Below are 21,791 nucleotides of genomic sequence, written 5' to 3'. Positions count from 1 at the left end.
AGTGAACATTATCTGAATTCTGTTCAGGCAAAGAAAATCTTAAAAAGCTAGATAAAGGAAATGAAGGCATGAACAACGTGTTATTTGTAGGAATGACATACATTATCTCCTTGGCAACTGCAGCGTGGCATTTAATTTGGCAATCTATGTTGTGTCATCTTGGATGCCTGGAAGTCACTGTTTCCTATGGAAACAAAGGAAAGAACAACGTGAGAAAGAGAGTTCTAATTTTAGTAAGCTGGGAAAGTATTTTAAAACCGAGGGACCAGCAGCCTCCCACAGCACAACTAGAACTCAAAATGGCATTACATTTTCATGTATTAATTGCACAGTGCTTTAGAGTATGGATTAGAGCCCATATTTCTTTGGCCCTGTTGAGCTTTTTATTCATGCTTTGTGGTCAAATGATGACTCAAGATGTGTGTGTGTGGAATTTTCAATGTACAGGTGTTTGGTAAGTTTTTCATAAATAATAGGATATCAATTTATGCATACTCATTTATTTATTCATTAAACAAATATCTGTCGAGCATGTAATTTGAGCCAGGCATTGCGATAGGTTTGATATCTTACAATGATCAAATCCATAGGATACCATGGCATTTTTTTAATTTGGAGTGAATCAGTAATCTAGCAAGTATTCATTTAGCCCCAGCCTGGAAAGCCAATTATATTGGGAGCTAATAGATAGTAGAAATGAACCACATGGCTACACAATTACTTGATGGGGCACAGAACGATTCTCATCATGGCTTTTCATTGGTCAATGATTTCAGTGAACATTCTGAAGTGTAGTCAAGTTGTTTTCATCCATAGCCTCCAAGTGAATGGCTCGGAAATATTTATAATAGTGATTCATGCTCAGTATAATTTCATTTGGTAGGTAATTTGATGAAACTGAATGTCTTAAATGAAGGAAACTCAGACTGCAATGTAGCAGCTTAGAGTCTAAAAGTTTTCACTTTGATGAAATTCAAAGAAGTTTCAGCATTATAAAATGCTACAGAGGCACCTAAACTGTTGCAGAGAGACTGTTTGATCACAGCAGGAGAATGATATGGCTGGTTGCATGAGATTAAAGCGTGACATCAGTGTTGCCAAGATCACAAGTGGGGCTCCTGGGAATTCTCCCACAGTAGTACTACAGATCGGACTTGAGATTTTTGTGGAGCAGAAGCTTGGGGTAAGGAGTTAGTTCTTGTCAAGGATGATCTGTGTCTTCCATGCATCTGTTTCTCCAAAGCATTGTCTTTATTATTTATTCTGCATCTGCTTTCAAGCTCATCACAGCAGAAGGTGCAGCATTTATCCACATTTCTCATGTCTATTAAAGAATGACTCCAAGCAGACTACTAAGGTCTGTCAGAATCTCACAAAAGAGCCTGCAGTCCCACCTTCCACACAGTGATTGATTTTAGGTGTTCTTTAGCACCGGGGAATAGAAGCCATATGCCTGATGTTATAATTTTGTATTACAGTTAATGGCCAGATTTCACTTCCTTGAATTTTCCCCATAAGGTCTTATTATATACTATGTCCCTTCTAAGAGACATATTACAGCTTAGAATTTTCTTGGGTTTGTGGATATATTCATGGGAGATTTAAATAGCATTGCAGCTGTACAGAAAAGCTGTTCTAGTGTGTGCTTTGAAAATCAGCTTTTCAATAACTGATAGCGTTAGAACTATGATTGAGAGGAAAAATCCAGCCCTTGTTAAACAAGCTATTTCAGCCACAGACTATGTGTTTCCAGCCATGTGAAGAAGGAGAAGCTCACATTTCTCATCACTTTGTTCCTGGGGAGGCAGGTTGGTGCCCATGGGCCTTATGCTTGTTCTGTGCAGCAAGCAGAGGACAGGGAAAGGGGGACGTCAGTCCAGGAGGTGACTCTCTTCTGCTCAGTAACAATCGTTCAGTCATACTTTTATTTTTTAGGTGCTTTCAAAAAACTTACTCATACCTTTAAACAGGAAGATGTATAAAATAGGAGAGGAAAAGCATTTAATTCTGGTTATCAGTTAATATTCCAGGATCGACTCATTAAACAGTCCATTAACTACTGTAGTGGCCCAGGAAGTATAATCTGGGTAGAACAAATGAGTGTCATTTGGTTTGCAAGTGGATTTAAAAGTGCTGCTTTTGGCTATGTAGCTTTGCCAAACTACTTACCTCCTGAGACACATTGTGTGAGGCTTGTTTTTGCTTTTTTGAGTGTACAGGAGAGGATGATTTTGGTGTTGATTATTTCAATACAGTTTACTCATCATTTATTTATTACTTATTCATTTGACTTATTTTTAGTGAATACTTCTTGGTGCTGTGCTAGTCAGCAAGGGAAGGAAAACAGAAAGACTCTACTGTAGCCCCACAGAAATGTGTAATCTGGAGGGGCATGTACTACAGTGTGCTACATGCTGAGCTAGGAAAAAGCCTAAGAAGCTGTATGAAGATATAACAATCTGGATTTAGTGTCTCTGTTGGGGGTGGGGGTGTAGGGATTCTAATGAGGGTGGTGGTGATGTCAGGTTACACTTCACAGGGGAAGCAGGGACTCGGTACTATCTTAGAGAACATGAAAGGGGGACAAAGGTGATGAGGGAAAGAAGGCAGTGGGAAGAAAATGTGCAAAGACCCAGCAAGACAGTAGAGCTCACACTTGCAGAAATAAGTGAAGACATCGAGGCTGGAATCAAGGTGTTTTCATTGGCTTTCCTCCAAAGCTGACACTGTTGCAAGGATTTGTGTGCAAGCAATTTATATTTGAGGTGATCTCAAGAAGAATTGTAAGGGAAGTGGGATAGAAAGGAAGAAAATCCAATAAACTGTGATCAATCAGCAGATTTGCCACGGCACACTCATCATGCTAGAGACTCTCCCAGGGTATGTGTGGAACATGCCTCAGAACTCTCCCACTGTGGGGACGATAGAAAAATATGTCAATATGGAAAGTACTGAGATTAGGGGAAATGAGTAAGGAAGAAGGAAGTAAGAATTGCTGGAGTTGTGTGGCTTGGAAAGGTAGCGGGATAGTGTGCTGGTGTCTAAGATCTAAAATACAGCATGAGGTATGTATTTATTTGGATAAAGATACTGTTTCATTGAATATAAATATATTTGTACATAAATTAGACTTTGAATGGGGGCAAGACTGCGTCATAAGGGTAGAAATTTGGGGCTTTTCCCCATTTTTGTATCATCAGAACTAAGATCGGTACCTGACATATAAATAGGCTCTCAATACATATTTGTTGAATAATTTAATAAATAAATGGGTGGATGGGCAATGGAACAAAGTAAAAGTTTGGTGTTCCTCTACTACATCTGAATAATGTCAAGATAGACATATGGGTCTTCAGGTTGGAGAAAAAGTTGGGAAGTAAACATTGAGTTTGTGATATTGAAGTAAAGATGGCGATTCAAGTCACTGGATGGTTTGTTTATGTGAAGACTGAGAAAATTGAGGTGTGTAAGAGTTGAACCCAATGGAAAGATAACATTTAAGGTTAAGTAGAGGAGAAGCATCCCACGCTGGAGACTGAGAAGGATAAGGTGAACAGTACTAGATTGTGGAACTTGTGGGGAAAACTTTGAAGAAGAAAGAAATGATCAATAGTGGTAGATTATGCTACGGCAGTATGTAAATCAGACTTTAAAAATAGTCTATTGGAATAATCTACAAAGAGTTTTAAGGGAAAGATGGGAAGGGAAATAAAAGAACAATGCGTTGAAGAATAAATGACAAATGAAAAGCGGGAAGAGTATGTGTAGACAACCCCCCCCCTCCACATTTATAATGTTAGAGAGTAGCAACTGGAAGGGGTCAAAGTTCAAGAAATTAGTGGAGATGATATTTTCATTTGCTTTTTTATAAACTGACAGAAATTTAAGTACATAATATGTTGATACAGTGCAAACATTTTTTAAATTGCTAATATACTTAAGTAGAACAGTATCTATAGGATTCCTGGTTTTATTCCTGTCTTTAAACATCTATCAGTCCAGAAGGAAATATTTTAAATCGGAGCCCTTAATTATCTATTTCTCAACTGGCAGATCTGGGCAAATTAGTTTTTAGTTAGTGCTTAGCACTGCTCCAAGAAATGGACTGGGCTATCTTCTCCTAGGAATGGAAAAGGAGATGAATTTTGAACAAAGCAAAAAATGTAGGGTTCCCATACATTTCCAACATTTGACAGTTACAGTGTTCCTTTAACATTTATTTCTGTTGAAAAATGCACTGAATATCTGATTATAGAATTAATGGGAACTTATATAGCAATATTTTACCTCACAGGGACTTACCTACATATCTTAGAATATGAAGTGACAACAATATAATAATATATAACAACTATGGATTACTTACTATATTCTAGGTAGTCTGTTATACACTTTACAGACCCAACTCCATAAATAACTCTAAGAAGTAGTTATTTGTATTATCTTTGTTTTACCCAAGAGACATCTGAAGCACAGAGAGGCTAAATAATTTCCTCCAAGTCTCATAGCTAGTATTTAGCGGAGTCAAAATCTTGAATCAATATGATTTCAGAAGCTATGGTTCTGATTTCATTTTTTAACTACTAAAATACTGATACATAAGAATAATAATGAAGGTAGGTATTTGGTAGCTTTGGGTTTTAAGATTTGTTTGAAGACTTGTATAGAGGGCACATTTCCCTTGTTTCTAAGCGGATGTTTGGGTCTCCCAGTTTCTGGTCTGGTTGGCTGAAGCAGTCATCTTGGTGATGTACATTAATGTGCTCATGAGCCATTTGCCATAAATTGTAACTCAGCTACTGGTTCAATTCATCCTAAAATTGCAATCTGCCTTTACTGAAGTGCAAAATTGGCTTTCTTGTTTTAAAGTGGTACAACATGCAGATTAGTCTCATACCTTATTTTCTTGCTCAAGTAGAATTATCTAGGCTCAGATAAAGTTTTAACAATTTCACTTTGGACGAACAGCTGTTTCAGCATGACAGCCTTGTTAAATGTTGAATGGTTTTGATAATGCCCATTGGAAACTACAGCTGATAACAAGGTCCTAGTCCTCAGGACAAGTCAAATTACTTCCTGAAGAGAAACCAAAGTGGCTTCAGCTCTTTGGAGGTTTGTCTGTTGGACAATATAAGAGCCACCAACCCGTGTCATGGTAGAATATCAATTTGTTCTGCTGACTTTATGTGCTGTTTTACTGTAGATTGAGTAGATTTGTAATGAATTGTTTAAACAGGATAATTCAACATAGGCTTTATACCAGTCAACTGTGCTTCCATTTGTAAAGAGCGGAGAAGGGGATTGACTGAAAATATCAGAGACTGCCCAATATGTGGCTTCACGAGTCCTCTTCTGCTGTGTGCAAATGTGTACACACATTTACATGATGTATAATTTGGAACATGCATTGTTGAACTTCATTAACATTAATTATTTGTAGGTAGTTGCATGTTTAAGAGTAACTCTCAAGTCAAAAACAAAAGTTAGTGTTTATGTTGATACTTTTCCTGGGTTACAATTAAAGTCAAAGTTGCACAGTCCTATACATCAGGGGGAAAATGTTTCAGGTTTAGCATCTGTTTGAATAGTCAATTTTTAAACATCTTTGAAAGATTATATTCAAACTTAAGGGAAAATTTATAAAAGAAAGTTGGGGCACAGCTTCCCTCTAACAGAAGAACATCATAAAATATTTTTATCATATAAAAAATTCCAATTTTGACTGGTGATGTTAATTCATTTTTACAACAACTTGAATGGGTTTCTTCAAAAAAGTTTGCTCAGCTGGATTGTATTTTTTATTAAAATAAAATTTTCTGTAGAATAAATAATGTAATGCAGGCTTATTTGTAAATATTCATTTATTCCTGAATGTAGAACATAGTTAGGAAACAAACTAATAGCTGTAAGCACATAGGACAACCAAGCACCCCCCAAAATAGGAAGAATATTAAAATGAATTGGAGCAAGAACAATTTAGAAAAACTCTAGTGCAGTTTTCACTTATACTGGAAAGGAAGGATTAATCAGAAGGGTTTTTCATGTGTATGTATGAGATAATGTGACTAAAGGAATAATACAGTTTCTAGGTTATAAAAGAAACTTAATAAATCAACTCCAATTTTGATTTTATTCTGAAAAATTAAAATGTTTGTAAATGTCACTTACTTGGTTTGGGTTGTTATATATATTTTTCAGGTAAATGCTTTTCTGTGTTCTTTCAATCCCTTTAACACATGTATTTGCTATTACAAACAGCCTCCTGAAGTGGTTAAAGTGTGGATTTGGGATTCAAGTCATGACGCTAATTCATTTTAATTATCTGACCTTCGGAGAGGTACTCAACTTTTGTAGGCTTCAATGTCCTCATGGGAAAAATTAGAATATCAATAATATCTCCTTGGTGGTTGCAAACATTATGTGAGGCTATTTGTGGAAACCATTTAGTGTAGTGGTTGGTCTACAGTAAGTGTTCAATAAATTGTAGAGATAGATTCAAGATTTCTGCCTGGCAAGTGCTAGTATCTGACATTAATTATGTTAGAGTAGTCCCTAAATGTAAAGCATTGACTTAATGGCCCATTTCAAAAGAAAATAAGAGTGAAATGAGAAAAGGCAGATTTAGAATATCCTAAAGAGATCTTAAATTTTAACTGACACGGATTATTGGTCTTCCTTATCTTTATACTACTAAGGGAAATCTTTGAAAACTGTGCCCACTACCACCAGATGCTTCTCTTTCCCCACAGTCCTTTCACCTGCTTAAGACTTAGTTACCTGATCCTGATAGTTGCAAATCACATGTCACTTCCACAAACAGGCTTTCCTAGTCATCATGCTAGGTAATGTACTCCTTAATTTATCTAACTTTGCTTTATAGCACTTATTGATTATTATAACTTTTATAATTTCTGCAAGAAATTTAAAGAACTGTGTTTCATCTCTGTACTCCCAATGCCCAGTGAAATAAGTTTAAAGGTGGAACACTCAATACATATTTGTGAATGAGTGATTTAGTTGGGTGAATCAATGTCTTCAGTAAGTCCTTCATGGGCTGTAAGTTTAATTGTGGACCTTCTATTCCAACAAGAGGTAAAACATAGGACTTCAGCTTTTTCCCTCTAAAATGAATCTATTAAAGATTTTGATAAGTGTATTATAAATGTTTTGATTCAGTAGGCAATCATTGGCCAATATTCCGAAGTAACTCAGACTGCTTTAAGTGAGGTTGTTGGCTCATCAAAGATTCCCTTCTGCTGCATGGCTAAGATTTTACAAGGGATTGTGGCTGATAATGTTTGGACTGTGAAATTTTCTTCCCAGCGGAAATATACTGAGGATCTGGTTTTGATAAATTATTGCTTTTTACACAGTACCCCTGTTGCCTTTGCTGATGCAGATAAAATTGTGACTCAGATTACGTGCTGTGCTAGCCTCCTATAATGTTGGCGTGGATCTAAGGTTTTCTGGATCGCTATTTATCATAGCACAATTTCCTTATGATCACATCATATCAAGTCTTTATTAAGAAGAAAAACATTGTACAAGAGTTTGCTAAGTTTAAATGTAATTTTCAGAATGTTTTGAAACGGAAAAACCCATTTTCATACAATGTGGATGCTTCAAGAAAATGAATTTATTTAACCACCTAAGTTAGGGATTTAAAACCCTAGTAAGATTCCTTTTACAATGTTTTATCAGATATCTACATATATATTAACTCTACTCTTAAGAATTAAAAATATTTTTAATATAAAGTGTGAAAAGTTATGTTGTCTTGATGACATTTCTCTAATATGTAAAAAATACATGCTCTGAAATCCAAAACACATGTACACACATTCATACTTAAACATACACAAGGTATACATAAAGTCATAATCTGAAGGGAGGCAAAAATATTTAGGGAAAAATATTGGGTAGTTAAAGAAGGATCTGGAGCTAAGTCCAAACTGGAATATGCAGAGAAACTGAATAACTTGAGGTATCCTGGAAGGTTGTTATATTGAGACAATTTGGGTGGTTTAGGCAGAGGCTGTAGATGCTCCTAGTGGATATAAAAGCATTTCCACTGATCAAAGACAACTAAAAATATTATAAATAAATCAATGCTTAATTCTTGCACAAAGCATCTCAGTTTCTGCCTGTCTTTTATCTTGACTCTGCCTAGGCTTTGGTTATCAGAAAAATATAGTCCCTCAGTGGGGAAAAGCGAACAGAGCAGACTAGAAACAAAGAGAAAATATCTGAAAAGAGAAAGTTGCAAGTTTGTTTAGGTTTTATTTCTTTTTTTCCCTATGAAAAGGTTAGTAAACATAACATTATTTTGAAATATGTTTTTTAAATTTAGTTTTACTCCAATTAGACTATTGTCTAAGTTTGCTAAAGCTGCCATAACAAAATAACATAGGTTGGATGGCTTAAAGAGACAAAATTAATTTTCATATTGTTTCAGAGGTTACTAAGTTCCAGCTCAAGTTTTCCTAAAGTTGTAGCAGGTTTGGACTCTAGTGAGGGCTCTTTTCCTGGCTTGCAGACGGCTGCCTTCTTGCTGTGTCCCCATATGACACAGAGAAGGGCTCTCCGATGTATTCCGCTTTCATGAATATACCAGTCCTTTCTAATCAGGGCTCCATCTTTATGACATCCTCCTTTAACCTTCATCACTTCCCTGAAGATCCTATCTTCAATGCAGTCACATGGGGGCAGGAGGCATCAGGACTCCAGCCTATGAATTGTTAAGGTACACAATCCAGTCTATCGCAGTGATTAAAACCTCTTACTGTTTCAGTTTTTTGTCTTTTTTGACATTTGTTGCTTTCTACTATCTCCAGTTTGATCCCCTTCATTGCCTCATTTTCTGCTTTCGATTTGTATGTGGAAGAAAGTAATTTTAATTAATTGAAATAAGAGATGAAAGAAGAGTTGACACCATAGTGCCAGACAACTATCTTCACATATACCATTCCCTTTAACATTCCTATATATTTAGAAACTGGGTTTGCCGAATTTCTAACCATGAGCCAATATTCTAGGTATGTCTTTTCATAGCATAATGAGGAGTGAACACCACCTTGTGCCTTGGATGACAACAGTTCTCCCAGTCTTTGTTGTTTTCCGGATTGCCAGTCCCTAGACTTCACTGACAGCTGGAAAAGTCACAGAGGCTGACTGGTAATCTGATAAAATAATGAACAAAATGCCCTTCTTATATAACCCCCATGGCGTGTTTGGACATTGAGACACTACGGCTCTCATTTTCCCTCCATGGAGCATGGCTGAAAGCACATTGGCTGGGTGCCAGGTACAGAAGAACCACTCAGTAAAAGTTAACTGTTGTTGCTGATTTTGCTGTTGCTACTTTTTTCATAGAAGAGTGTTTTATGTGTGTGTTGCAATTTAAGTTATAGGATTTGCTCCACTGTTAATTGCCACCTTTACCGTGCCCACTATGCATTTTGATTTTGCTATTGCATTTTGTATTTCCTCAAATATTTGCATTTTTTATTTACTAATAATTATTTCTCTTTTCAGCCATTAATATCCTTTTTGTGGTTCATTTCACCACAGACTGTCTTTGGTTTCAGTGGTTCTCTACTTTTATTATTTGGAATGAAGCCCATATTTTAATATATATAAAAATGCCTTCTAAAATTTTATTCCTGTAATGATTTATGAGTGATACACATTTTCCTTTTGGGGCTTAATCTTATTATTTGTCCTCTGCTGGATTATTTTCATATAGTATTTATTTGATGCCTGCTATGTGCTGGACATTGTATTCAGTTTGTACATGTATTATCTTTATTCATTTTTACTTCTATTTTAGCAGGACTTTGAGGTTTTAAGAGGTTAAACACTTGCCAAATATGTCATGATTAATAAATAGCAAATTTGGTATTTGAGTCTGTCCGATTTGGGGACCCACAATCCTAACCATTTCGCCTATGTTTTGCAATTTCCGAACCGGGACCACTAACAATAACAATAGCATAAATAATGAGTATGCTTTCCTGCACAGAGAGCCTGAGACTGAGTTTTTAACTAACCCCAAGTATTTATTCATATAAATGCTTGGAATAACTCCTGTGCTGTTTTTCAAAATGGAGCAAGAAAAGAATCATTCAGCTTAGTGTTTGCATTTGGAGAAAGTGAGTGGCATGTCCTTTGCCCTCTGCACTCTCCAGGGTTATGTTGGCAGGAATGGGGAGTATAAATCCAGGTAGCACTCAGGTCAAGTCCATTTGATCAAACTTAGAACTTCGGCTCTGACTAGTGAAGTCTCTGACAAAGAGATTTATTTTACTAGAGACACATATTTAATATATAAAGCACTGACAAAAATCCCTATAACATAATTAACCACAAAATTCCATATCTTCAAGAAATTCTAATATTTTACATTTCAACTTCTAAATATGTAAGTAGGAAATGAATGAACTCTTTAAGACTTTGTTCTCTGGTAATTCAAAATTGAAGACGTAAACTTCTTATTTCAATGACTGATAGTGAAAGTGATATTTCTATAGCTTATGGAAATACAAACATTGAATTAGAAGCTAACGTTGGGAGGAAATGGAATACAATAAATAGGGAAATCAGCATTTTTGTTAGTGCATTTTGTTGTGTGATGTATGGTAGAGTCCCTTGGTAACAATTTATGAAATATTTAGCATTTTTTGAAGAGGGTGCTTTTCACTTCTATCTTTTTAAACACTACTGACAGTCCTCAGTAAATTATTACTTTGGGGTCTGGTTTCAGCTGCAGCGCCTTGTTTATTTCCTCATCAAGTAAGATGTGTGGCTAACCCCTGAAGCCCTGTCAAAATGGCCTTGAATAAATGTCTTTACATTATTGGGGTTTTTTTGTATGTGACTCATTGATATTCCAGAAGATAAACCTGTTCATTATTAGCCTTGTTTGTTTTTAATTTAGAAGAGTTAAATTACATTTTATTAAACTTCATTACCTTCTCAACTGAGCAATATAAATGTAGCTTGTGTTCTACAAACTTGTGTTAGTCACTCTATCTCATTGCGGCTTGAATAATAAGTGTAGATGAATTTTCTTTTTTGCAGTTGATAATACTCCTTTAGAAATTGTGTCAGATCACAGTCCTAATTGACGAATTGCTTGGACTGGCTCCTGTTTGCCTGTTGCTGCTTTAATTTGTTGGTAATGTTTGAATCTGCCCCCTCACATCTCTGTCCCACCAGTTTCCTTGCTTCAGGCTATTGTGACTAATGACAAAATGATTTCAAACCAAATAATTTTTTAAAATTCAAATGAGGCTGAGGCTGAGGTACTTTCTTGTTTGTCACCACTGAGTGTCTGCGGAATATTGATGGGGCATCTCTGCATGCTGCATGAAACATAACATCACTTTGACGCATTAGTTGTTTCAAAACTCCAAGACTGTGGGAATATTATTCCTTGTGAGTCCTTTGCCAGATAGGTCAGCAGATTTTTTTTAATAAAGATTTTATTTATCTTTAGAGGGGAAGGGAAGGAGAGAGGGAGAGAAATAGCAAAGTATGGTTGCCTCTCATGCGTCCTCTGCTGGGAACTGGCCTGCAACCCAGGCATGTGCCCTGACTGGGGATCAAACCATGATCCTTTGGTTCACAGGCCTGCACTCAATCCACTGAGCTACACCAGCCAGGGCAGGTCAGCAGATATCTTAATCCTTTTGTGGTTTGTCACCATGGGAAATGATAAATTCTTTACATAGTAGACCTTTCAACATTGATGCAAAATAACTGGAGTATCATTTGGTTGCTTGGCAAAGAGCAAAGATTTAAGCCTCAAATCAGTGTGATTCTGCTTTTATTTTTATAAGTTATGCTATATACAGCATTGAGAGACTTTGTAGGTACTCTTAGTTACGCTTGGGATTAAGTCAGGATAAGTTTTGTTCCCTAGACACTATCTACAATAGTCTAGAAATCTGTCCCATAAACAAACAAGAAATACCAATCTGAAGGTCAAATAGAAAGTTTTTTTTATTTTTAGTTTTTATTCTTTATTTTTTATTGTATTTTTTCATTACCATTTAGTCTCCTTGAAGGTTTTTTTTTACATTTCCTCTTTAATTTTCTTAATTAAAAAAAAAAACTTGACAACTTCTGGCCAAGATGGAGGAGGAGGTAGACACACTGTGCCTCCTCACACAACCAAAATAAGGATGACAAAAATTTAGAAACAAAGTAATAGCCAGAACTGACAGAAAATTGAACTGTATGGAAGTTGGACAGCCAAGGAGCTGAAATGGACACATTCATCCAGACCAGTAGGCAGGGTGGAGTTGGGCGGCTGGGCAGAGAGGGGTCTCGGCACAAGAAGCGGTGACACGGGGAGCCCAGGGAACCCCAGGCACACAAGATGGCAGCGAGCAGACCCTGGGCATCCAGGCAGCAGTTGGAAGACCCTGGGCTTGGGGTGGCAATGGGTAGACCCAGCAAGGGAGCAAGTGTGAAGCGAGGCACTGCACGCCAGGTGGCTGGCTGACTGGGCAGCAGTCCCACATTCGCATACAGATAACTGGGAAGTGAGACAGACCGTGCAACTCAGGGTCCTAGCACTGGGAAATAAAACCTCAAAACACTGATTGAAAAACACCTGTGAGGGTTGAGGTGTCAGGAGAGACTCCCAGCCTCACAGGAGAGTTCGTTAGAGAAACCCACAGGGTCCTAGAATGTACACAAGCCCACCCACCCGGGAACCAGCACCAGAAGGGCCCAGTTTGTTTGTGAAAAGCAGTGGCAGGGACTGAGGTCTGACAGAGAGCAGAGTTAGCACCATTGTTCCCTCTCAGACACCTCCCCCACAAACAACATCACAACCCAGAGACTGGGTTGCCTCACCCTGGTGAACACCTAAGGCTCTGCCCTTCAGTATGTAACAGACACGATAAGATTAAAAAAATTGCTGAAACAGAAGAACAGATCAAAGTTCCACAGCAAATACAACTAAGTGACCAAGAGATAGCTAACCTATCAGATGCACAGTTCAAAGCACTGGTGATTGGGATGCTCACAGAATTTGGTTGAATTTGGTTGCAAATTAGATGAACAAATGAAGGCTAAACTAAGTGAAATAAAGCAAAATGCACAGGGAACCAATAGTGATGTGAAGAAAACTGGGACTCATATCAATGGAGTGGACCAGAAGGAAGAAAGAAACAACCAAACAGAAAAGAATGAAGAAATAAGAATTAAAAAAAAAAATGAGGAGAGGCTTAGGAACCTCCAGGACATCTTTAAATGTTCCAACATTTGAATTATAGAAGTACCAGAAGGGGAAGAGGAAGAGCAACAAATGAAAAACATATTTGAACAAATAATAAAGGAGAACTTCCCCAATCTAGCAAAGGAAATAGACTTCCAGGAAGTCCAGGAAGCTCAGAGAGTCCCAAAGAAGTTGGACCCAAGGAGGAACACACCAAGACACATCATAAGTACATTACCCAAGATAAAAATGAAGAGAATCCTAGAAGCATCAAGACATAAAAAGACAGTTACCTACGAAGGATTTCCCATCAGACTGTCAGCTGATTTCTCAAAATAGACCTTGCAGGCAAGAAGGGGCTGGAAAGGAGTATTCCAAGTCATGAAAAACAAGGACCTACATTCAAGATTGCTCTATCCAGCAAAGCTTTCATTTAGAATGGAAGGACAGATTAAGTGCTTTTTAGATAAGGTCAAGTTAAAGGAGTTCATCATCACCAAGCTCTTATTTTATGAAATGTTAAAGGGACTTATCTAAGAAAAAGAAGATAAAAGACATGTATAGTAAAATGACAGCAAACTCACAATTATTAGCAACCACACCTAAAACAGAAACAAACTAAGGAAACAGCTAGAACAGGAACAGAACCACAGAAATGGAGATCACATGGAGGGTTAGCAACAGGGGAGTGGGAGGAGGAGAAGGGGGAAAAGATACAGAGAATAAGCATAGATGGTAGGTAGAAAATAGACAGGGGGAGGGCAAGAATAGTATGGGAAATGTAAATGATACAGAACTTAAGATACATGGACATGAACTAAAGGGGGAAATGTGGGTGGGAGAAGCTGTGCAGGGTGGAGGGGAATGAAGGAGGGAAATGGGACAACTGTAATAGCATAATCAATAAAACATATTTAAAAGAATCTTGATTCTGTACTATATCCATTTTATTTCAATTTATTTAAAAATAAAGTAGGTGCCTGCTGTGATCATTACTGTATAATGATTAAAAAGATAGTCTTTTTTAAAAATGTTATTTAGTTATTTTTCAAGTACAGTTTTCTATTTCTCCCATCCCAGCCCACCCCGCCCTATGCTCCCCACCTCCCTCCCATTTAAAAAAGATAGTCTTTATGCTGTAAAAGTTTGCTGGTAATTTTAAACTGGAAATAAGAAGATTTGATCTTTGTTTTCAGTTGGTAATCCCAGTGGCAATACTTCATACTCTTCCCTCCATTTTCATTTAAAAATATTTTTTGTACTTTTTTACATTACCTTTTAGTCACCTAATACCCTTGTCCCCCCAGCAACCACCACACTGTTGTCCATGTCCATGAGTTCTTTTTCCTTTTTGAGTAATCCCCCACTCCCTACCCTCCCTCCACCACTAGCTATCCTCCTGCTCTCCATCTTTGATCCTGTTCCCATTCTCATTGTTGGCTGGTTGTTTATTATATTCCATATGAGTGAAATCATATGGTATTTGTCTTTCTCTGGCTTATTTTACTTAGTGTGATGTTCTCCAGGTCCATCCATACTGTTGCAAAGGATAGAATTTTCTTCTTTTTTATGGTGAAGTAGTATTCTATCATGTAAATGTCCTGTAGTTGTTTCATCCACTCAATAATTGATGGGCACTTAGGCTGCTTTCATCTATTGGAGATTGTAAATAATGCTGCAATGGACACAGGGGTGTTTATGTTCTTTCAAATTAAGTGTTTTGGGTTCCTTCTGATACAGTCCCAGAAGCAGGATTGCTGGAACAAAAGGCAGATCCATTTTTAATTTTTTGAGGTATCTCCATACTGCTTTCCACAGTGGCTGCACCAGTCTGCATTCCCACAAACAATACAAAAGTGTTTCCCTTTCTGCGCAATGATTAGTGACATTGAGCATTTTCTCATATGCCTGTCTATTGGCCATCTGTATGTCCTCTTTGGAGAAGTTTCTATTCAGGTGTTTTGCTAATTTTTTAATTGAATTGTTTGTTTTTTCACTGTTGAGTTTTGTAGGTGCTTTGTAAAATTTGGTTATTAACCCTTATCAGATGTATTGGCAAATATGTTCTCCCATTCTGTGGAGTGTCCTTTTATTTTGTGGATGATTTCCTTCGCTGTGCACAATTTTTTAGTTTGATGAGGTCCCATTTGTTTATTTTTTTCCTTTTGTTTCCCTTGCCTGGGGACACATATCTGATAAAAAATTTCTACAAGCAATGTCCAAGATTTTGCTGCTTATGTTTCCTCCTAGGATTTCTATGATTTCAGATCTAACATTTAAGTCTTCAATCCATTTGAATTTATTCTTGTTTGTGGTGTAAGAAAGTAGTCATTTCATTTTTTTCAGCATGTATCTGTTCAACTTTCCCAACACCATTTATTGAATAAATTATCTTTAGCCCTATGTATGTGTTTACTTCCCCTGTCAAATAGTAATTGACCATAAAGTTGTGGGTTTACTTCTGGGTTCCTTATTCTATTCCATTGATCCATGTGTCTGTGTTTATGCCCGTGCTATGCTATTTTGATTATTATGGCCTTATAATACAGTTTGACATTAGGTAGCATGACACCTCCAACTTTCTTCTTTCTCTGGATCACTGTTGCTATGTGAGGCCTTTTGTGGTTTCATATAAATGTTTGAAATATTTGTTCTCATTCTGCAAAATATATCATTGGACTCTTGATGGATATTTTAATGATGTTAATTCTTCCTATCCGTGAACACAGTAGGTGCTTCCACTTATTTGCATCTTCTTCAATTTGTTTCTTCAGTTTCTGATAATTTTCTGAGTACAGGTCTTTTACATCGTTGGTCAGGTTTATCCTAGGTATTTTATTTTTTTGATGCAATGTGAATGGAATTGTTTTTTTGATTACCATTTCTGTTAGTTTGTCATTGGCGTGTAAAAATGCAACTGATTTCTGGATGTTAATTTTGTATCCTGCTACATTGCTGAACTGATGTATAGTAGTTTCTTGGTGGAATCTTTGGGGTTCTCTCTGTACAGAATCATGTCATCTGTGACTAAAGACAGTTTGACTACTTCATTTCCAGTTTGGACACCTTTTATTTTTTCTTTTTGTCTGATCCCTGTTGCTAGGACTTCTAATACTATGTTAAATATGAGACGTGAAAGAGGACATCCCTGTCTTGTTCCTGATGTTAAGGGCAGTGTTGGTATTTTTTGCCCATTGAGTATGATGCTGGCAATGGGTTTGTCATATATGTCCTTCATTATGTTTAGGTTTGATCCATGTATTCACACTTTGCTGAGAGTTTTGATTGTAAGTGGGTACTGGATTTTATCAAGTGCTTTTTCTGAATCTATTAAGATGATCGTTTGGTTTTTATCCCTCATTTTGTTTTGTGATTTTGATTTGTGATTTGTGGTGAATCACGTTAATTGATTTGCAAATGTTATACCAACCTTGCATCCTTGGGATAAATCCATCTTGATCACGGTGTATGATCTTTTTGATGCATTGCTATATTCAGTTTGCTAATATTTTGTTGATTTTGTTGAGGATTTTAGCATCTACGTTCATCAGAGCTATTGGCCTATAATTTCCTTTCTTAGTGGTAGCTTTATCTGGTTTTGGAATTAAGATAATTCTGGCTTAATGTAGTGAGTTTGGGGGCCTTCCCTCCTTTTGAATTTTATGAAATAGTTTGAGAAGCAGAGGTGTTAGTTCTTCTTGGAATGTTTGGTAATATTCTCCTGTGAAGCCACTAGTCAGGGCTTTCATTTGTTGGGAGTTTTTTGATTACTGCTTCAATTTCACTAGGTATAATCTGTCTCTGTTCAGATTCTCTGATACTTCCTGATCTAGTTTTAGAAGATTACATGTTTCTAGGAATTTATCCATTTCATCCAGGTTGTTCAGCTTGTTAGCATGTAGTTGTTCATAATATTTTCTTATAATCCTTTGTATTTCTTTGCTGTTAGTTGTTATTTTTCCTCTTTCACTTTTGATTTTACTTATCTGGGACCTTTTCTTTTTTTCTTGATGAGTCTGGTTAAAGTTTTGTCAATCTTGTTTATCTTTTTAAGAACTAGCTCTTGGATTCATTGATCTTTATATTATTTCTTTAGCCTCTATTTCATTTATTTCTGCTTTGATCTTTATTATTCCCTTATCCTTTCTTTTGGCTTTGTTTGTTGTTCTCTTTCAAGTTCTTTTAAGCATGAAGTTAGACTCTTTATTTGAGCTTTTCCTTTCTTACTTTTTTTTTGAGGTAGGCCTGTAATGCTATGAATTTCCCTCTTAGGATTGCTTTCCCAGTGTCCCACAGATTTAGGATAGTTATGTCCTAATGTTCATTAGTTTCAAGGTATCTTTTGATTTATTCCTTGATCTTGTTATTGACTCATTCATTGTTTAACAACATGTTATTTAGCTTCCATGTCTTTGCTTGTTTTTCAGTATTCTTGCTGTGATTGATTTCTAGTTTCATAGCATTGTTGCCAGAGAGTATGCTTGAAATGACTTCAGTCTTCTTAAATTTATTGTGACTAGCTTTGTGTACTAACATGGTCTATCCTAGAAAATGTTCCATGACCACTTGAAAAGTGTGTGTATTCTACTGCTTTGGGATGAAATATTCTGAAGATATCAATTAAATCCATTTGATCTAGTGTCTTGTTTAAAGTCGCTGTCTCCTTGTTGATCTTCTGTCTGGACGATCTATCCATTGAAGTCAATGGTGTTTTAAAATTCCTGATTATTACTGTATTTCTGTTGATCTCTCCTTTTATATCCATCAAGATTTGTTTTACATATTTAGATGCTCCTATGTTGGGTGCATAAATGTTTACTTGGGTTATATCCTGTTGTTGGACTGTTGTCTTTATTATTATATAGTATACTTCTTTGTCTCTTACTATAGCCTTGGTTTTAAAGTCTTTTTTGTCAGAGATAATTACTGCTACCCCAGCTTCCTTTTCTTTTCCATTTGCATGAAATATCTTTTTCTGTTCCTTTACTTTTAGTTGGTGTGTATCTTTTGATCTGAGATGTGTCTCTTGGAGGCAACATATATATGGACCTTATTTCCTTATCCATTCAGTTAGCCTATGTCTTTTGGTTAAAGCATTTTAAGCCATGTACATTTAAGGTAATTATTGATAGGTAAGTATGTAGTGACATTTTATTGTTAGACTGTTTTGCTCTGTTTTTTTTCTTTCTCTTTTCTTCTTCTTTTTTTAAAGCTAGTCCTTTAACATTTGTTGCAGTACTCTTACAGTGTTAACAAACTCCTTTAGTTTTTTTCTCGTCTGGGAAGCTCCTCCTTTATCCTTCAATTTTAAATGACAGCCTTGCTAGATAAAGTAGTCTTGGTTGCAGGTTCTTGTTTTTCATCATCTTGAATATTTCACAGTACTCCCTTCCCGCCTGAAATGTTGCTGATGAATAATCAAATCACAGTCTAATTGGTGCCCCCTTGTAAGTAACTACCTGATTTTTTCTTGCAACTTTCAGGATTCACTCCTTGTCTTAAAGTCTTGTCATTTTAATTATGATATGTCTCAGTGTAGGCCTCTTTGGGTCTAACTTGTGTGGAATTCTCTGAGCTTCCTGGATTTGTGTGTCTTTTTCCGTCACCAGATTAGGGAAGTTTTGGTCATTATTCCTTCAAATAGATTCTCGATCCCTGGTTTGTTGTCTTCTCCTTTTGGTATTCCCATGATATGGGTGTTATTCTACTTCATGTTGTCCAAAATGTTTCTTAGGCTTTCCTCATGTTTAATTTTTTTCTTTTTGCTGCTCTGTCTAGGTGTTTTTATCTACCTTATCTCACTGAACACTGATGCAATCCTATACTTCATCTAACTTACTGTTTATTCCTTCCAGAGCATTATTAACTTCAGATATTACATCCTTTATTTCTGACTGGTCCTTTTTTATGGTTTCTATGTCTTCTTTCATGCTTTTGAGTATCCTTATCATCATTACTCCAAACTCCCTATCTGATTCATTTCTTGTTTCCATTTCATCTAGTTTTTCTTCTGGAGAATTCTCTTGTTCTTTCATTAGGGGTATGTCTTTTTGTCTTCTTATATTGGCTGCTTCTTTGTATTTTCTGCTTTAGCTGTTAAACTAATCAGCCATTGGACTGACCAGCTGTTAATATAATGAAACAGTAATTTCCAGCCTGGCTTAAGCACTGCAGGCTGGGGCAGAGTAATTCATGGAGGCAGAGCTCTTACTTTTCCTCAAGCTGATACCACTTAAAGGGGAGTGACCTTCCTGAGAAAGATGGCTCGTGCTGTATGGGGAATGACTCAGCAGAGATCCTGTCAACTGTTCCTTCAGCTCTCTCCCGAGAGCTGCCAAACCCAGACTCTCCTCAAGCATCTCTAGTCCACTCTGCCCCCGCTCTGCCAGAGCCTAGGATAAGTGGCTGCAAATAAAATTTTGTACATTGGCTCTTTAAAAGGCTCTGTGTGCCTCCAGCTGTCTCTCTCTGGCAGAGAAAATTCCTGTTGATTTTCACAGCTGGATGTTATCTGGGTTCCCTTCTGGCTCTGGTGCTGTGGGCTGGGGAACCCAGCTTATGGTTTAGACTGAACACTTCTCAGGGGAACCTCCTGGCTGCTAAAATAACCCTCCTGATCTTCAGTTGCCACCTGTGGGAGCCCAGCCAGCCCTCTTGCATCTCCACACTCCCTGCCAGTCATGTTGTGGTGAAGTGGTTTCTTCTGTATGCCCTTGGTTATAAGGCTTCTCTCCAGCTAATGTTCAGTTGGTTATTTAGGATGCTTTCTCTATAATTTAGTTGTAATTCCAGATTGGTCCTGGGAGGAGATTAGAGTAGCATCTACTTACTCCTCCACTATCTTGGATCTCCCCACTGCTCCTTCCATTTTCATCCTCTTCCTTCATTGATTCATCAGCCACCATGGACTGATCCTGTCCCTTTTTATTTGGGATTATTTTACTCTCCAGCATTTTCTTTAAGTCTGTTCTTATATTTATTTGATATTTATAATTTGTCTAATTATAGATGTTGTCAGAATAAAATTATCAAATCTTCAAAAATATGACATATAAGTATGAAATGCATGTAAGTGAAAAGTTTTGTTCAACTCATTAATTAATCAGGGAACCAGTTAAATGGTAAAACTGGTTTAAAATCTTTCTAATAGCTAGTGAAGTAACTTTTTAAAAAAGGGAATATCAGAATGAGGTCTCTAGGTTAAGTATGGAAGTGTTTAAAATCCTACAGGGCAACAAAATTATAACTTTTGGTGGCCTTTTCTACTGGACAATAACCTACAAGTTAATAGATAACTTGGTAACTTCACAGTGTTAGGGCTCAAATCCAATATTGAGTAGCAAAATCAGTCTCAAGTAAATTCTCCTAGAGACTTAATAGTCCTTGCATAGACTTGTTAAATAATGCTTCATTATAACATTGAATAAACATGCTGTACTCATTTCTGACTTCCAAGTCTTGAATAATTTTTACAATATAATTGACTATCACAAACACTCGAGTGACTCATATGGATAGGATTAGTTTATTAAATTCTTTAATGCCTCCACATTTATGCATGAAGACCCTGTACAACATGGCAGAATACTCTATGTTAACAATGTTTAACTTCCAGTCAGTCATGACCTTTCTGCTCAAATTTTTCTCTCTTGTACATGAGGAACTGGAATAAGTTGATCACTAAAAACTGTCTGTGTTTTAAAATATTGTTATTGTTTAAGACTGGAATTGAGAAGGGCAAAATATCATGGTTCTTTAACTAGCATGTGGAGTTAGGCAATGGGGCCCCCTAATGGTCTTCAATGAATTCTTGGCATGCCAGCGTTCTAATTATCCCAGAATGTCTGGGGAACTTCTCATAGGAGGTTTGGGGATACTTCCTTTAGGACCCTTGATTTAATTGGTCTAGATATGTTATCTAGTGCACAAAAATGCTGCATAACAAACAATTACAAAACTTAAGAAGTGGAATATAATAATTTATTTTTGCTTTCAACCCTATGAGTGAATTAGAATTCACTGTTGATTTTGGTTAGGCTTGGCTGGTGAGTTCATTGTCCCTTAGCTGGGACAAACTCACCCATTTAGTGCTCGGCCCGCGGAGCAATCAACTGGGGCTCGACCACCTACCTAGAACAAATGAGTTGGGGGGACAAGAGGCGCGCGAAGAATGGCAGCAAGACAAAAGATTCTGATCAAGCTGCAAACTTTATTTTTCCGAACTGGGTATATATATAGGGGGGGAGGGAGAGGAAGGAGATTAGGTTGCTTGCTATTGGCTAGCTTGAGACAAAGAAGGGCCCGCTTATTGATTACTTGGGTGCAACTGGTACTCGTGGACACCTCATGTGCCTGTAGCTGATTGGCTTGTGGAGTGCATGCATACCTCATGTACCTGTAGCCGATTGGCTCGTGGAGCGCACAGGTTCCTGTAATCAATGCAATGTTTTTAGCTAGAAGCCAGGTGTAAGGTTCCCAACAATTTAGTGGTCAGCTAGCTGTTGGCTTCAGGACAACCTCACTAGGATAACTCATTATACTCCAAAAGATTTCTCCTTCAGCT

General features: G+C 37.0%; 1 protein-coding gene and 1 long non-coding RNA gene across 4 annotated transcripts in view; one reads left to right on the top strand and one right to left on the bottom strand.

Moving 5' to 3' along the window:
- GABRA4 (gamma-aminobutyric acid type A receptor subunit alpha4) overlaps positions 1–21,791 on the top strand; it is a 67,802-nt gene that overhangs the window by 42,885 nt on the left and 3,126 nt on the right. The window lies entirely within an intron of this gene.
- Positions 21,418–21,704, bottom strand: LOC128625805 (uncharacterized). Its single transcript, XR_008389626.1, has 2 exons — positions 21,615–21,704; positions 21,418–21,571 (listed from the first exon to the last, which is right to left on the bottom strand). It is a non-coding gene; the product is annotated as an uncharacterized LOC128625805 (long non-coding RNA).

Source organism: Artibeus jamaicensis, unplaced genomic scaffold (assembly GCF_021234435.1).
Source record: "Artibeus jamaicensis isolate MK-2021 breed Jamaican fruit bat unplaced genomic scaffold, CSHL_Jam_final contig_889, whole genome shotgun sequence".
Taxonomy (NCBI): Eukaryota; Metazoa; Chordata; class Mammalia; order Chiroptera; family Phyllostomidae; genus Artibeus; species Artibeus jamaicensis.
Note: the sequence above shows the minus strand (reverse complement) of the source record. Positions and strands in the feature narration are given on the sequence as shown.